This window comes from Phocoena phocoena, chromosome 5, assembly GCF_963924675.1.
Source record: "Phocoena phocoena chromosome 5, mPhoPho1.1, whole genome shotgun sequence".
In the NCBI taxonomy this organism is placed as follows: Eukaryota; Metazoa; Chordata; class Mammalia; order Artiodactyla; family Phocoenidae; genus Phocoena; species Phocoena phocoena.
This window is the reverse complement of record NC_089223.1, coordinates 73,215,070-73,226,473: the sequence shown is the minus strand read 5'-3', so window position 1 is coordinate 73,226,473 and position 11,404 is coordinate 73,215,070. Positions and strand designations below refer to the sequence as shown.

The window sequence follows — 11,404 nt, the reverse complement described above, 5'->3', positions numbered from 1 at the left end:
CAACACCAATCTCCTGACTTTCCCATTTGGGGGAAAAAAAACAAGTAGAAGAAGTTTGATATCTCTTTTTAAGTCAATGCAGTTACTATCATCTCATAAAAATTCTAGAAAGCTGGCTTAATTTACAGGGTTCAGCAGCTCTCCTGTTTATCAGGGGCCTACATACACAATGAAGTCCAGTTACTGCTCAGGTTAACCTAGTAAAAGGAAACATATGTGTCCCAGCACAATTCTGTTAAAAAGCAAACAAATAAACAAGAAGTGTCCAGGTACAGTCAAATCCAAATCCATGCTTTTCCCCCACAAATTTAACACTGTATTTCTTTGATTTTCTAAAAACCATATCATCTCATCAGTTGGCCTTTCCTAGATGGAAGACCGATTGCTATGGGAAAAGATTACAATATTTAATATTGAAATCTTGAAGCCTGGGGTTGAGGGGCCACTATAGACAGGGTCCTTTGGAAAGCACACTACAGTTTTCTTTCTTCAAGCCACAAGGCAAACTTCCAGCTGACAGTATTTGAACCAAGCACCAGAAAAATGAATCGTGTGTATAAGAGGACACATAAGTACTTATAACCCAGGGGATATTCGTACTATTTATTTCAGAGCCAAGGTGATTCCCTTCAGCAACCTGGGCTGGAGTCGGTGGGTAGGCTAAAGGGCAGAGTTAGCACGAGGTTCAAAGAGTTATTTCTACTTGGTGACTAACCCCATTTGATTGTCTTAAGTGTTTCTGGCTTCGAGGGTGTGCTTTTATTTCAGATGATTATGAATGTTCCAAGAGGACTCACTGCAGCCACCTGGCTTAAGGACTGTAAGGCACTTGGGAAATCAAATTTCAGGAGAGAAGATTGGTTTGACAAACAATGAACAAGGAGAAATCTTCTCTTTGCAGAGCTGCTGTGTGTCAGAGTTTATCCTCATTATATTATGGTAGGAAGAAAAGGACAAATTAAGACATTTAACTGCTTAAAATTTGAGACCCAATTGCATTTAACACAGCAAATCTTGTTACTGGACCTGTGGGTTTACCTTGTGCCTGTGTGAAGTCTGGTATGTGTTAGCAAATAACATTTTTTTTTAAACCATAGAATGGATCTGGGCTAAGTGGATAATCACAGCTACACATTCTCTGCTTTACAAGAGAAGATCCTGTAGGATCCAAAAAGTTTTAAAATTAGATCGGAAGTGCTTAAAAAGAAGAAAACCTCAAAATAACCTTACCTGCCCACCGTTGCTAGCACCAGCATGCTTTAAATTCATAGCAATTATGTAGCTCAAAAGTTTTAATTTTTAATATAGGGAGTCATTCAAACACTTTTATTCAAATGCTCCAATAGAACCATGAATGCTCCAAGTTCAAATACTGATGTCAGACATATTTATCTTTAGTGATGAGTCAATTTGTCATGTTTGGGGTGGAGGAAAAAATAAAAGAGTATGGCCAGAAAGCCAAAGTTCTCCTCTATTCTTGCGGATAGAGCTATCATTGACATTTAATTGAAAATACTGAACAAAACCTCACTAGTGGCTAATGTTTGCATATCTCATCAGGAATCAAGTAATTCACGTCTTCTGTGAGTGGCATCTTCCTCAAGTGTATAATGACAGGCTTAGACAAAATTATTAAGTTCTCTTCTACCTCTGTGGCCTATTAAATATTATACTGTCACTTCTTATTGTAAAATAATATTCTCAATGCAAAAAAATATCAGAAACCTTAAAAGAATAAAGCTCAAACATATTTCCAGGACCCAGAGAAACCACTCTTTGGAATATAGCCTGCATCTTAATTCAATAAACAACTGATACATGAAATGTTTATTTGCATTCAACATACTTTCGGAAAGGGCTTGAGGTGGCTTCGCATAAATGCCTAATATTCAAAAGGGCTACTGAAATTAGGCTAAAAGTAGAAGGGCTTTGTAATGAACGCAAGGACCTCTTAAACCAGAGACAGTGATGCTAACAAGAACGACTGAGGGTGATCACCAATAAGTATTCAAAAATAGCGGGATTTTGCCTGTTTGTGTGCCTCTATATCCTTTGGTGGCTACTCCAGGTTTCTTGCAGAGATTTCCCTAAAATGGGACCAAGAACCAGAGGCAGTTATTTGAAGACCTTTGAAGATGATAAGCTATATTAAGGAAACTGGTCTACCTAGCATGTTCCATTCTTCCTATGGCAGTCTACCAGGGGCAGTCATTGCTGGGGGTGACCACAATTATCAGGTCTGAGCAGCCTGGAAACCACTCATCTTTGAGGCATATTAGGCCTTCCAGAATAGATGAGGATATTCCTAGCACCATGTCTCTTTGGAGCAAATATATTCAAGCTGTTTTCAGAGTACTCAGACACTACTAGCAACTCTCTGTGAAATAAATGATGTAGTGACTTCTGGGGGTTAGCTTTCCTATTCAGCCTGATGTTTGCAACTATTCAGAATCAAAGCTGCTGGCTTAATGCTAAATGATTTCTACTATGGCCCTCCAATTTGTGGATAACTATGATTTCAGAAAATCAAACTGGACTTGAATTTTGACCATAATTTGTCATCACAAATTGTGCTTTGTCTCCAATAAACCATGAACTTTTTTCTCTTGCCAAATATTTACTAAAATGCTAAGTGGTATGTTTATCAGAACTGAGTCTCTAGTGAATAATGATTTCCTTCCACTGGTTACACCACCTATAAAGACTAAGTTTAGTTTCACCCATTCATGACGTATGTATTGAGTATTATGTGCTAAACACTGGAGATACAAAGTGAAATGAGATAAACATGGTCCTTTTCCTTGGAGAGCCTACAGGCTAGGGACAAACCTAGGCAAACAAATAATTACAGAGGAGTTTGATGAGGTTATTATAGGGGAAGGGTGACAGTGTCTGACTCAAAATACAAGCTCACTAAAAATTTGATGAGTGAAAGAATTGTACAGTAACACTTGGCAAGGATAACTAATCCAGGCTTGGAGGATCAGAGAAGTTTTCCGGAGGAAATTATATTTAAACTGAGACCCGAAGGATGAGTAGAAATTTGAAAAAGGAGAAAGAGAAGGGATGACCACAGGAAAAAGTATTTTAGGTAGAAAGAAGAACAAATAAAAAAGCAGGGAGTCAAGAGACAATAGTGGCACCCTGGAGAAATTGAAACAAATCTAGGATGATTGAAATGTAGAGTTGCATAAGTCTAGAAAATAGGCAAGGACCAGAGCCTGCACAGATTTAGGAGCAATGTCAAGAAGATTGAATTTTCTCCTAAAAACAGCAGGGATCCGTGGAGGGTTTTAGGTGGCTGGCCAAGATCATAACCAAATTTGCATTTAAATGATCCCTCTTGCTACAGGAGGAATCTAATAGTAAAAGGATGATAGTAATCTGGACCGGAAAATGGCATATGGAAAAAAAAGTACTACTCAAAAAATATTTAGGGAGGTATAATCAAAGAGGCTGGGAACTAGATGTGGAGGATGAGGGAGAGAAATGAAAGATCATCTCCAGGTTTCTGGGGATCCGGTGTTTCAGTTATCTACACTGTTGTATTCCAAACCACTTAACATTTTTTTAAACATCTTTATTGGGGTATAATTGCTTTACAATGGTGTGTTAGTTTCTGCTTTATAGCAAAGTGAATCAGCTATACATATACATATATCCCCATATCTACTCCCTCTGGTGTCTTCCTCCCACCTTCCCTATCCCACCCCTCTAGGTGGTCACAAAGCACCGAGCTGATCTCCCTGTGCTATGCAGCTGCTTCCCACTAGCTATCTATTTTACATTTGGTAGTGTATATATGTCCATGCCACTCTCTCACTTCATCCCAGCTTACCCTTCCCCCTCCCCCTGTCCTCAAGTCCATTCTCTATGTCTGCGTCTTTATTCCTGTCCTGCCCCTAGGTTCTTCAGAACCTTTCTTTTTTTTTTTTTAGATTGCATATATATGTCTTAGCATATGGTATTTGCTTTTCTCTTTCTTACTTCACTCTGTATGACAGTCTCTAGGGACATCCACCTCACTACAAATAACTCAATTTCATTTCTTTTTGTGGCTAATATTCCATTGTATATATGTGCCACATCTTCTTTATCCATTCATCTGTCAATGGACACTTAGGTTGCTTCCATGTCCTGGCTATTGTAAATAGAGCTGCAAAAGAACAAAAAATTTCACAATTTGTATGGAAACACAAAAGACCCCAAATAGCCAAAGCAATGTTGAGAAAGAAAAATGGAGCTGGAGGAGTCAGGCTTCCAGACTTCAGACTACACTACAAAGCTACTGTAATCAAGACAGTATGGTACTGGCACAAAAACAGAAATATAGATCAATGGAACAGGATAGAAAGCCCAGAGATAATCCATGCACATATGGTCAGCTTATTTTTGATAAAGGAGGCAAGTATATACAATGGAGAAAAGACAGTCTCTTCAATAAGTGGTGCTGGGAAAGCTGGACAGCTACATGTAAAAGAATCAAATTTTGTGTATGTAACACCATACACAAAAATAAACTCAAAATGGATTAAAGACCTAAATGTTAGGCCAGACACTATAAAACTCTTAGAGGAAAACATAGGCAGAACACTCTATGATGTAAATCACAGCAAGATCCTTTTTGACCCACCTCCTAGAGAAATGGAAATAAAAACAAAAATAAACAAATGGGGGCCTTCCCTGGTAGTGCAATGGTTGAGAGTCCGCCTGCTGATGCAGGGGACACGGGTTCGTGCCCCGGTCTGGGAAGATCCCACATGCCGCAGAGCGGCTGGGCCCGTGAGCCGTGACCGCTGAGCCTGCGCGTCCGGAGCCTGTGCTCCGCAACGGGAGAGGCCACAACAGTGAGAGGCCCGTGAACTGGAAATAAATAAATAAGTAAACAAATGGGACCTAATGAAACTTTAAAGCTTTTTCACAGCAAAGGAAACCATAAACAAGATAAAAAGACAACCCTCAGAATGGCAGAAAATATTTGCAAATGAAGCAACTGACAAAGGACTAATCTCCAAAATTTACAAACAGCTCATGCAGCTCAATATCAAAAAAACAAACAACCCAATCCAAAAATGGGCAGAAGACCTAAAGAGACATTTCTCCAAAGAAGACATACAGATTGCCAACAAACACATGAAAGGATGCTCAACATCACTAATCATTAGAGAACTACAAAACTACAATGAGGGGCTTCCCTGGTGGCGCAGTGGTTGAGAGTCTGCCTGCCGATGCAGGGGACGCGGGTTCGTGCCCCGGTCCGGGAAGATCCCACTATGCCGCGGAGCAGCTGGGCCCGTGAGCCATGGCCGCTGAGCCTGCGCGTCTGGAGCCTGTGCTTCACAGCAGTAGAGGCCACAACAGTGGGAGGCCCGTGTACCGCAAAAAAAAAAAAGAAAAAAACTACAATGAGGTATCACCTCACACCGGTCAGAATGGCCATCATCCAACCACTTAACATTTAATGGCTAAACAAACGACTGCTTTCTCATTTCTCATAATTCTGTCGGTTGACAGTGCTCAGCTGAGCAGTTCTTCTACTGCTGTTGCTTGTGCTCTCTCACGTGTTCTCAGTCAGAGGGCAGCTGGGGCTAGAACATCCAAGGTGGCTTCAATCACATGTCTGGGGCCTCGGTGCAGACGGCTGGGAAACTGGCTCAGCTGGAATGTTAGCAGAGTTGGGCCTCTCCCTTCTTTCCATGTAGACTCAGGGCCTCTGTCTTCACAGGGACCCTCCAGAAGAGTAGCTGGACATCTTAGGTGGTAGCTCAAGGCTCCCAAAAATGCAAAGGTGGAAGCTGCCATTGCCATGTCTCACTTCTACTGGTTAAAATGGGTCACAGAGCCAGGCAGATTCAATGTGCGAGAGTCTAAATACAAGTATGAATATGGGAAGGTATGGTTCACTGGGGGCCATCTTTGGTAAACAGCTACAACATATGGTGATACCATTCACCATATGTTGGATAAAACATATGCAGGAGGAACATATGTTCTATCCAACATATGGATAGAAAAACTGGAGGAGGAACAGCTTTGAGGGAAGGAGAACTTTTAAGTTAAATTTTGGGTAGATTGAGCTTGAGATGCATATAAGACACCCAGTAGGTTGGTAGATATGTATAGGGATCTATAACTTAGGAGGGAAGACTGGGCTAGAGATATAACTTTGAGAGTCCTCATCTTATGGTAATTGAGACAGGAAGACTGCATGCATTGAGAGGAGGAGAGCCCAGGTTAGAAAACCAAGAAACTCCAACATTTAAAGACTGAGACTGGGAAGAAGAACCTTAAAGACAATCTGAGATGGTGAAGTCAAAGGAGTAGCAGGAAAATCAGGAGAGCTTTGAGTGACGTAATCCAAGTAAGGTTGGGGGCGTCAGATGCCTCCGAAGAGGCTGTCAATCAGAATAAGCCAGGTGATGTTGCAGTAACAAACTAAGCCTCCAAATCACAGTGGCTTTACACTACACATTTATTTCCTTCTCACACTCAATCTGCTGCAGGACTCGGAGGAAGCCCACCCCGAAGAGTGACCCGGCTGGTTCCACCCTGAGTCTCTGTCACCTGAAGATAAGTCCTCAAAATAGAGTAAGAGAGAACACGGAAGGCTCACACACACTCTTCTGTGTCTTGGCACAGAAGAGACACACATCACTCTCCCGTAGAGGTTTTGGCCAGAGGTAGGTTTCAAACTACAGGGGAGACTAGAAAAAGCAGTCCTCCTGTGCATCCAAGAAGAGGAAAATAAAACAGAACCCAGTGAACACATAATATCGTCTTTGCCACAAAGATCAAGTAGGGTGAGGACTGAAAAGTGTCCTGGATATAGTAACAAAATTATCTTTGTATCCTAAGGAGCTCACCATAATGAGTCCTCCAAAAAGATGTTTATTGACATGCTTAAGCACCTACTGCATGTTTAAATGTGCCTAAACCCATTCTGAAATAATCCCTAATAACTCTTCTAGACCTAAGGACCTTGGCTTTCAATAATTACCTCTCCCAGTCTATGTAATAACACCCATCAAAAATATAAAACATCTGTAAGATGTCGTCCATCATGGTAAAAGCCAATTTGAATGAGTGTATGGTCCATCTCTCTGACTTTGCCTTTTCAGACAGTCAAAAATATTCTGATTCAAGTGGAGACAGTGGCTGTGTGGAGGCTCTAGTCTAAGCCAGAATCTTTAATTGCATTGTATTCTCTTATGACAAGTAATTAGAAATGACTGTTTCCTACCAGTCTGAATTACAAGATGATTATTTCCCCTTAACATTCACTGGTTGCTTGGCATTGCAAGACGGTGGTATTATTAAAAATACACTAATTATTGGAGAAAGTGACCAAAAAGGAACAATTTTCCAGATTTCAGGGTAACTTTTTGTCACAAGGAAGGGGCTAAGTGGGAGGGACTAAAGGTTCCATGAAAACCCCTCTTCTCGATTTTTCAGAGGGTAGTCCTGGGAATGTTGGATTACCACTGACTAAAAACTCCTTTTTAAACCAGCTCTCCCCCTTATGACTTAACCAACCAAGAATATAAAACTAATACAAGGTGAGGTAGTGATGAACAAGAAATGATCATCAAGAAGAAATGAACATCAAATGAACAACAAGAAGAAATGATCACTTAGTACCAGCTGAGGGTGGAAACAACCCCTTCACCAGGGAGGAAGAATTTCGATATTCAGTAAATGATAAGGAAAGAGGCCTGGAGAAAATCTGTCCAAGGAAGTACTTTAGGGTGGTGGGTAAACATCACATTGCCTTGTAGGCACCATTTCGAAACCCTAATGACCGGAAAGAATCAATTATTTTAAAAAACATTAATGTAGAGAGCAAAAGATGCCTTCAAATTATAGTTTTGTCTCCCTCTGGCGAAAATCAATCTAAGTTAGAGAAACAGTAATGTCCAAGTCATAGGAGCACACGATACAGAGAAACTTTTCACAGGACAAATTCTTCATTGTTGCAACTAGGAATTATTGCCAGTAACAATATAATCCCTTCTGCTGCCTTTGTTACACACCTTCAAAGAAGAAGCTTGAGTTAAAATTCCAACATTCTTGTTTAATGCCCTGTAAAATATATTCAAGTTTCAAAAGACAGTGTGGTTCCACAGACATGGCAATTTATTTTATTTTATTTTATTTTTTGGCAATTTCTTTGATATAAGTATCTGAGCAGGCGAGGACTAAGAGAGGTGGGTCCGCACAGTAAAAGTGGTTGATCTCATTGGGTCACAGAAAGACAGATGAAGTATCAGGATGCTCTGTGCAGACTATTTGCAAAGCTCCCTCTCCCTCTCCCTCTCCCTCTCCCTCTCCCCCCCCCCCTCTTTATATATATATATATATATATATATATGGAAGACCAACCAGGGAGAGACAGACACATCTGGACTCTTTGTTACCATATAACAAGGGCTTGCAGGTGGCCATGCAGTGGTAATAAACCATCACAGTAAGCACATAATAATTTGTGATTACCAGAACAATGAAAAAGTGGAATTGTAAAAAGCAGCCCATGACGGAAATGGTTTTTCTCTTGGGTACGAAATGAGCCAGCATCTTAGGAGGGACCTCGGTGGTATAACAGAGATCTACAAAGGCGGGGTGACTGAGGAAGAAGTACATTGGAGATTTGAGTCACTTCTGATTAACAAAATCATGCTCACGTTGTCGGTTTCTGTAATAAGGTAGATGACTAAGAATACAACAAAAAAGTCAGGTCACAACTCAGCTCCCTCTGTCAGTCCCAGGAAAATAAACTCAGTCATGGCAGTGCAGTTTTTCTTTAACGTTGTATTTTCTTGGCTTCCAGCGAGGTCTAAAATAAAAAAGAAAAGAAAAATGCATTTGTCTTTGTCATTTATGCATAAAAAAGACTGTATAGCTAACTTTAGTTATCTATAGTCTCAATTGTTTCTAGACCCCATGAATGAGATAACATTTACTATAAAGAGGTGTCAAAATAAAATCTGGAGAGCTCTACTTGATATGAATATTTTATTGTACAAGAAACAAACTATGATCAAGGAGACTTCAAAACCAAAAGTAGTAAGAAGCTGGCTCTCAGCAGTGGCAGCTCAGTTTATAAACATGAATGAGGAAGTGCATCTTTTTAAAACTTGTGATTGGTTACTAGAAACTCGCCCTCCTTGTGGGGTAGTAGCACTACACGAGCTTACCTGTTTGAGCTGATTGAATAGGAATCTGCAAGATCACACTAACAGAAAGAAAACTTACGTTTTATTTGTAGGTCAGAATCAGCATTTGAGGGAAATCAGGAGAGTTTACATTTTGGTTATGTGGCTATGGGTGTTTGGCTTAGGGACATACTCAAACTGTGACCTCTACTTTGGTCTTTCTCTAAGAGAAGTACAAGCATGTGGGCTTGCAAAGTGTGAAAATACATTCTGAGGATGCAGAAAGATAAGCCACAGTACACATGAAAATGTGCATTTATAACTTAGTTTCTAATCATGGTTGACTATGTTCTTTACACTACCAAATGTAAAATAGCTAGTGGGAGGCAGCCGCATAGCACAGGGAGATCAACTCGGTGCTTTGTGACCACCTAGAGGCGTGGGATAGGGAGGGTGGGAGGGAGGGAGACGCAAGAGGGAAGAAATATGGGAACATATGTATATGTATAACTGATTCACTTTGTTATAAAGCAGAAATTAACACACCATTGTAAAGCAATTATACTCCAATAAATATGTAAAAAAAAAAGGAAGTACTTTATTGACATATAGTTGATTTACAATGCTGTGTTAATTTCTACCATACAGCAAAGTGATTCAGTTTTATATATATATATATATGTGTGTGTGTATATATATATATATATATATATATACACACATTCTTTTTCATATTCTTTTCCATTATGGTTTATCACAGGATGTTGAATATAGTTCCCTGTGCTATACAGTAGAACCTGTTTTGTTTTTTGTTTTTTGTGGTATGCGGGCCTCTCACTGTTGTGGCCTCTCCCGTTGCGGAGCACAGGCTCCGGACGCGCAGGCTCAGCGGCCATGGCTCACGGGCCTAGTCGCTCCGCGGCATGTGGGATCCTCCCGGACCGGGGCACGAACCCGTGTCCCCTGAATCGGCAGGCGGACTCTCAACCACTGCGCCACCAGGGAAGCCCAGAACTTTGTTTTTTATCCATTCTATATATAATAGTTCGCATCTGCTAATCCCAAACTCCCAATCCATTCCTCCCCCAGACCCCCTTCCCCTTGGCAACCACAAGTCTGTTCTCTACGTCTGTGAGTCTGTTACTGTTAAAAGGAAGTACTTTTTTTTTTTTTTTTTTTTTTGATTTAATAAAGTTTTATTTTTCCAAATATACAGCTGGTGGGACCTGTTCATGCATCTTCACCAGCAGCTGGAGCATCTCCACCCTTAGTATTTCTGGTGTAAATTACTTGAGCTCTGTGCTTTGAAACCAGTTTAATAAGTCCTTTACTAAGCAGCTCCTGCAAGGCTGCCCTGGCCAGGGAGCCACGAATCTTCAGTCTCTCAGAGACGACAGCTGGAGTTATAAGCTTATAGTTGGCAACTTCTTTACAGAGTTTGTCATATGTTGCTTTGTCAAACAAGACTAGGTTATTGAGCTTGTCCCGAACTTTGCCTTTGGACCACTTCTTCTTTTTGGCTTTACCCCCAGACTTGTTCACTGGGTCTTTGTCTTTCTTGGCCGACTTTCCGGCATCTTTCTTCTTCTTGTCATCCTTGGGCGGCATAGCGAAGCCGGGAAAGCAACTGCCACCACCTCGCCTCCCTAAGATGTCGGACGAAAAAAAAGGAAGTACTTTTTAAAAGAAGATGTTACTCCTTTAAAGTTTAGTGAAAACTACCTTCCAATTTCACAGTATTCTTTGAACCATGAATGAAAATAATTTCTTCTGTTTCTTTCTTCTGCTCTACACAAGTGAATTCTTGCCTGCAGAGGTAAACAAACTTTCCTTTCATCCACCGTCCTGCTTTCTGATCTCAGAGGGACTGGTATCATATGTATCTTCTATTTTTTTTAGCAGAAATAATTGTTTAAGTAGTTAACACGAAGGAAAGATTTCAATTTTTTTCATTGTGTCTATACACCAAAAGATGGCCATAATGAGTAGAAAAAAAAAGTTACTAGATAGATAGATAATTGATGGATAGATAGATAAAAGATAGATAGATTCCCTCTCTCCAAAAAACAAAAGTATGCTTGTGGCTGCATAGAAAAAAAATTTCTAAAGGGAATACTTCAAACTCTTGACTATTTCTGACGAGAGATGGAGAAGGGTACAAGGGATGAGACTTTTATTTTATTCATTTTGTTTTGCCTTTTCCTTATGAATACTTACTACTTTGATAATTGCTTAAGCACAACTTAATTTTTTAA

The 11,404-nt window shown here is 40.3% G+C and overlaps 1 pseudogene; it reads right to left on the bottom strand.

Annotated features, from left to right (window-relative positions):
- Positions 1-10,379: 10,379 nt before the first annotated feature.
- On the bottom strand, positions 10,380-10,757 carry LOC136123938 (small ribosomal subunit protein eS25 pseudogene; annotated as a pseudogene).
- Between the last annotated feature and the right edge of the window lie 647 nt (positions 10,758-11,404).